The sequence below is a fragment of the Clytia hemisphaerica genome, unplaced genomic scaffold (assembly GCF_902728285.1).
Source record: "Clytia hemisphaerica strain Z4C2 unplaced genomic scaffold, Clytia hemisphaerica genome assembly, whole genome shotgun sequence".
In the NCBI taxonomy this organism is placed as follows: Eukaryota; Metazoa; Cnidaria; class Hydrozoa; order Leptothecata; family Clytiidae; genus Clytia; species Clytia hemisphaerica.
In genome coordinates this window covers 767,180-773,184 of record NW_027104274.1, presented here as the reverse complement: position 1 = coordinate 773,184, position 6,005 = coordinate 767,180, and positions in this window count along the sequence as shown.

Here is a 6,005-nt window from a genome sequence, read left to right as displayed (position 1 = left end):
TTGATAGTTTCAGAAATTGGATGGATGAAAAAAATTGGTGATTTCTTTTGAATTCAAATAAATCAGATGTAAATGTTCCCAGTGTTTAACAAATCAATGTGTTTCTTTCGCTCAATTTAATTTTTTTCACCCTTTTGACGAACATTTTTTTCAATCAAATTTATATCGTTTAAAGCCCTTTCTTCGTTCCTTTTTGCGTTCCTTTTTCCAATTCTAATGAAATTATAACCTTATGAATAAAAAATGGGCTTTACCAGACAAAATTTGCACACCGCCCTGAGGAGCCCTTATATCAAAACTTCTTTTTTATTATTTATCCAATATTCCTGGAAAACTCGCAGGTACAATCCATATCCACAAGGCATATATACTATCTATTCCTAATTTCCTGGCTTAAATGTTAAAAGTTTTATCCCTGTCCTGGTGTAAATCTAGGAAAAGTTGTTATTCTAACACCACTCTCTCACAGTCCAACTAGGACACCTTCCCAGCTGGCACACAACGTTGTTTCAACGTTTATATAACGTTCACAACGTCCTTTTAACGTTAGGTGAAAGTTGAAACAACGTTGTGTGCCAGCTGGGTTCCCTCAGGAAAAAAATTGCAAAAATATCATCTCCAGTGGAAAATCATATTCAGATTTTTGTCTCCGCAAAATAATCAGATAAGCACATTCTCACTGCAAAATATTGTACTATTCTTTCCATCCCCACTTCTGGCTCCAAAAGATTAAATTCAAACCCCCCAGCAATACAAAATATGGGAAAATCAAATGGCTAAAAAAATCCCTACCGAGTCTGTGAGAAGAGGGTGTATTCCAGAGAACCTTCAAGGGTCTCAAAAGTGGACCCGGTGTAATCTAATTTCTTTCTTTCATAGTCAGCTGGTGATTTTTTTATTCCAACGGGTCAATGAGATAGGGTTGTATTAGTGTTTACTTTATCGAACTGGTTGTGATTCCTAGAAGACCACCACTGGTTATTGGCATGGACTATCAATCTTCTATCCAGAAGTTTCAAAGATCGCTTCCCTTTGATCCTGGTCACGCTCTCTAACACCAATTACTCCGCCATTAACACATCAATCGACAAAGCCTTCGAATTCTTAGCAATTGATTCGATACTTCTGGCTCAGCAAGGATATAATCGTCACTTTGCCATCAAAATCAGGGAGAGTTGCGATGTAGGGATTTCTCGACTTTGATGCAATCCTACATTGATCCTCATTACTCAAACTGTGAAGAAAGTGTTTCATAAAAACGGCATTGCATTTGGTGGGATAGTATCAAGAATCAAGCGTAATCATTTGAACTCCCTTGTATCGACTCAGCTTTCTCAGTCACCTTCCTTCTGATGATCTTCCTTCCTGGAAGATCCGAAATTCAACGTGGTGATGCTTAGGAATTTCGATTTACATAACTGTCTTCATAACTGTACCATAACCCCCTTCAAACCGAGCATAATGTTTTGTCATTGCATACCGACCAATCAAATTTACCAAGGAAAAATTTGAGTTCACTAGTGTAAGAGAAGATCATAAAATTGATGTAAGGCTTGCTCGATTCAAAGTTTATTATTATAAAATTGGAAAATATCTTCTCAGTTAGCTTTTTGAAAGGATTTCCCAATCATAGTCACAGAACAGGAATTCGATAAAGCTGGCTTTGACAGTGAATGCATATCATAAACCATGCTAGATTATCCTCCTTTGTCATTTGGTTTGAAATAGCTTGTCCTAAGGTTTGTCCCCCATCTTTACTTGTTGTCTCAAAGAAAATTCAAATGCTTCAGCTTAAAGAAGTTGCGTCAGTCGAAACTCATGCGTCATGGACAAATAAAAAAAAGCTTCAGCTTCAACGACACCAGGAATACTCCGTCCGATGATGGTGTGGATTCTTGTGCATGGAGACTCGAAGATTGATTCACTATCCCTGATGATATAAAAGATTTCTACAGTGTCAATTATCATGAAAATATGATGAACCTTGATGTCTGAAAAATGTATAATAATTAATAAGAATATTAATTAGCGGCTAATTTGCCATTACAATTTTACGAATTAGAGAGAAAATGCTTACATTTTGAATTTTACGAAATCGCAAACGGGTGTCATAATCATGCTGAGACATCAATATCTGCCGAAAACATTATGAAAAGATTTGAGTAAGGTAGTATAGAGATAAATTATTGCAATAATTGTTTGAAGTGCAGTTTGTGTTAAAATGATGGTCAAGTAAAAGTATACACGATACACGTTTTTTTTTTATTAGAACACCTAAAATTTGGCTGAGCCTGGATGTGCTTATTTTTTTAGCAATTTTCAGCCTAAAATGTTCTTAAATGCGTTCTTAATTTTTCAGACTACTCTAAATCGACAATATGATTTAAAATAAAGAGCACTTAAATTTGGCAAAATTTGGACAATGTTTGACTCTCGACTTTTGAAGATCCACCCCTAAATTCGGTTAAAAATGCTTAAAAAGAGGAAAAAACTGTAGTTTCTTGTCATTTTTTTCCAAACTGAGGCTGGGCATGTTCTTAAGATGTTCTTAATTTTCGACGAATTTCAGCCTATATGTTCTTATAAACTAGGTTCTAATAAAAAAAAAAAACGTGTAGAGAATATGATTTGCGCAACAACAACCTACAACACCACCAAGGCCAACAAAATGCAAAAAATTAACTGCTCTTTTTTAGAATGCAGTCGTTTGAATATTATATTACTTGCTGTATGTTAAAAAAAGGGGACCAGCACGCCGAATAGCCAACCTCGTTCCTTGCGTAATATCAGCTTTTTGATGCTTACTGATAGCACTAGATAATATTCTCTGGCGTCAATCAGTAACGTATATAAAGCCTGGGATACACAGGGACGAGGTTGGCCCACTGACCTTTATATGCCCTGGACAAAGCTTCTCAATCCCAGCCAAGCAAAATCTTTGATCGGAGTTTTTTGAAAATTGGTACCCTAATGTCGGCGCTACTCGATAGCGGTTTACATGCATCGAGAGCGCTAGGTCTACTTTTCCTCAAATTTTTTTGATGATGTAGCGGCGTTAGACGTTAATTTTTAACATTGCAATGGCTTCTCCTTGGGTACCAATTCTAAAAAAACTCCAATCAAAGATGGCAGATATTGTTTGGTCCAGGGTTATATAAAGGTCAGTGGGTTGGCCGAATGTATAATCGCTTTATGTCGTCACTGCACAACGTCCTTTTGTTGCTTATCTGGTACCAGATGTGGAAATATGCTACGACACCCTTGCTCCGAAGGTCGGGAATATTGGTCCACTCCTTTTAGAGCTTTAGCGTGGGCGGCCGTCAATACGCCATCGCTACATGGGCGGCTATTTTGTTTTAAGAGGCTACCAGTCGGGCCCAGATTGGGATCGCGTTAAAGTAAATTGCATAAATTAATTGCCTTTGGTTGGATAAATTACATAAATTAAGAATTTTTGTAAACAAATATGGTAGACAAAGTAGCGCAAAGGCTGGAAAAGGCGGAAAAGGTGGGTGTTTTTTACCATTAACCATGATGTTTGTTTGAATTCGGTATTTATTCTAGAGGTAAACATTTCATTTGAATGTTTTCACTTGGAGCAATCGTTGGAACTTTTGTAGGCCCACATAATCGAGCTGAAGTTTTACTGTCAACCAGTGAAAGAACTGTCAACAGCAGCAACATCATCATCATCAACAACATCAACAACAACAGGAAACAATCTCACTTTCAAGAGACAAAGAAAAATAGAAGTACTTTTTAAAGCCCTTTCTTTCACTTTCTTTCCTATTTCTTTGCATTTTATTTTTGAACCATACTTACAGTTAGGAACATTTGGCGAGTTCCTGTACGCGACCGCAATCTAAAAAATCATAACAACACTCATTAAAAAATGACGTTCGTGTCTTTTCGCACTTTTTTTAGCCTAGACGATGTAGCAAACATAGTAAATATAAGCACACTGTGCCTTTAATTGGCTGAAGTTTTTTTTTGCGTCGGAAATTTTTTTTCAAACTTTCAGCAATGATTGACCAAACTGTAACAATGAAAATTATCCAGCGCATTTTTTATCTTCTTATCTTCTTAATATTCAATTAAGCACTCAAAATTTACTGAATTTAAGCACATAAGATATTCTTATAATTATTGATATTCATAAACACCGTTCGTTGTGCGCTGCGGTGGAGTGTATGACGTAACTCGCGCGGTAACTAACTCGCTTTATGTTGGAAGATCATATTGGGCGTTTTGGCGTTACCACCCTCAAAGCTAGCGGGCGCCCCTGTCTTTCCGCAACTCTTTCCACCATTTTAGATGGCCATAACAATAGATCCAAAAGGGCGCCATAATCTTGGAAGATAATTTGTTTTGGTCTCCAGCTTAGGGAAGTAGTAATGTTTTTGGTTGTTTTTGATGGAAAATAGTAAGAAACTTAATTTTACAAGTGGCATTTAGTTTTTGCTGGCTTATAGAATGGCAGGATCCTGGATGGTTTCCCTAACTGACTTAAAGTCCCAGTTGATTCTTAAATTCAATTTGATAATAAATCTCTAATAAAGACCTTTTGCTATAAGTAGACAGTGGACAGGTAGACAGACACAGCACAGGCAGCAAGATATGTATTTAAACTCAAGAAAACGGCCATTGCCGAAAAATAGTTGGGCAATTTTGGCGATTTGCGCTAAATCTGTACTGTAGGTATCTTCCGTTCCCATCCAAAATCATTTTCCACATACATATACTGCAACTGCTCTATAAACTTGGGACGATTGGTCGAAACATGGGACTGGTTGATATCTGGCCTGTATTTTCACTTACTATTAAATCTCTTTGACAACAAATTTGTTTTGATGACTCCACCAAGTTTCTTTAACACTCAAATCAAATGACTTTGGAGGTTCGGTGAAATGGTGGTCGAATTGCCGTCCCATGTTTTGTCAGATAGTCCCAAGTTAGAGCAGTTGACGGTATCTCATTAAAGTTATAAGTGTTAATTTTTTGTTTTTTTTCATCCGATATATACAAGCTGTGCTGAGTAGTGACGTACACTTTCTACAAAATTTCATGTTTTAAATGTCTACTATTTGTCTGTAATCATAAATTTTGAATAAATTTTTCCTTATTTTAGCAAAATTTTGAAGAGCTTGAGGATAAGTTCAATCTATATGTGTTTGAAAATATGTCAAAAAGTATTAATTTTCTATTAGGGATCTTCGACAAAAAATTTCGAATTTTTTATCGGCATTGGGCTGATAAGGGGGTGGGGGGGGGTTCAACTACATACCGATAAAAAAACAAGTATTGAGACGAAAATCCTTTCAGCCAATTTTTTTCTGATTTCGTCCACAAACTCCACTGAAAGCATATGATTTCACTTGCTTTCACCTTTGCGCGCAAATTCGCAACTTTAAAAGTACAGTTTTGAAATAGCTTTGATAAAAAACTCATTTTTCATTGGCCAGCGCGCTGCCTTTTCCTTCGAAATGTTGTGACTTCATCCCGTCATTTTAACTTTCGTTTTGATTAACAATATCAATGCGGGTATGAACAAACTCAATGTTGGTGCACAAATAGACAAAAATTCAACGATGACGGGTGGGAAGGCAATGGCGGACAAAATTGGAGGAAATTGTGTTTTCAAAGATGTAAAAGTTGGATTTGAAAAATTTAGGCCGATAAGAGCAAGGGGGGAGGGGGTCTGAAGCTTATCAGCCCAATGCCGATATAAAATTAGAAAGTTATTTTGTCAAAGACCCCTTAGGTTACCGGTTCTATACCCTATAGGTCCCAGTGCATTGAGCCATTCCAGAATTTGTCTGTAACAGGGGCAGACAACACGGGATTTCCAAATGCAAAATTTTTCACAAAAGTTCAAAATTTCTAAGAAGAGAGAAGAAAATGTCTGAATTTCCGAGGCAATTGAATTAAAAATGGCAAAAAAGAGTGGAATTTCCAACGCATTTTGCGAAAGTATATATATATATGGATTTTCATTAAAACTTCCA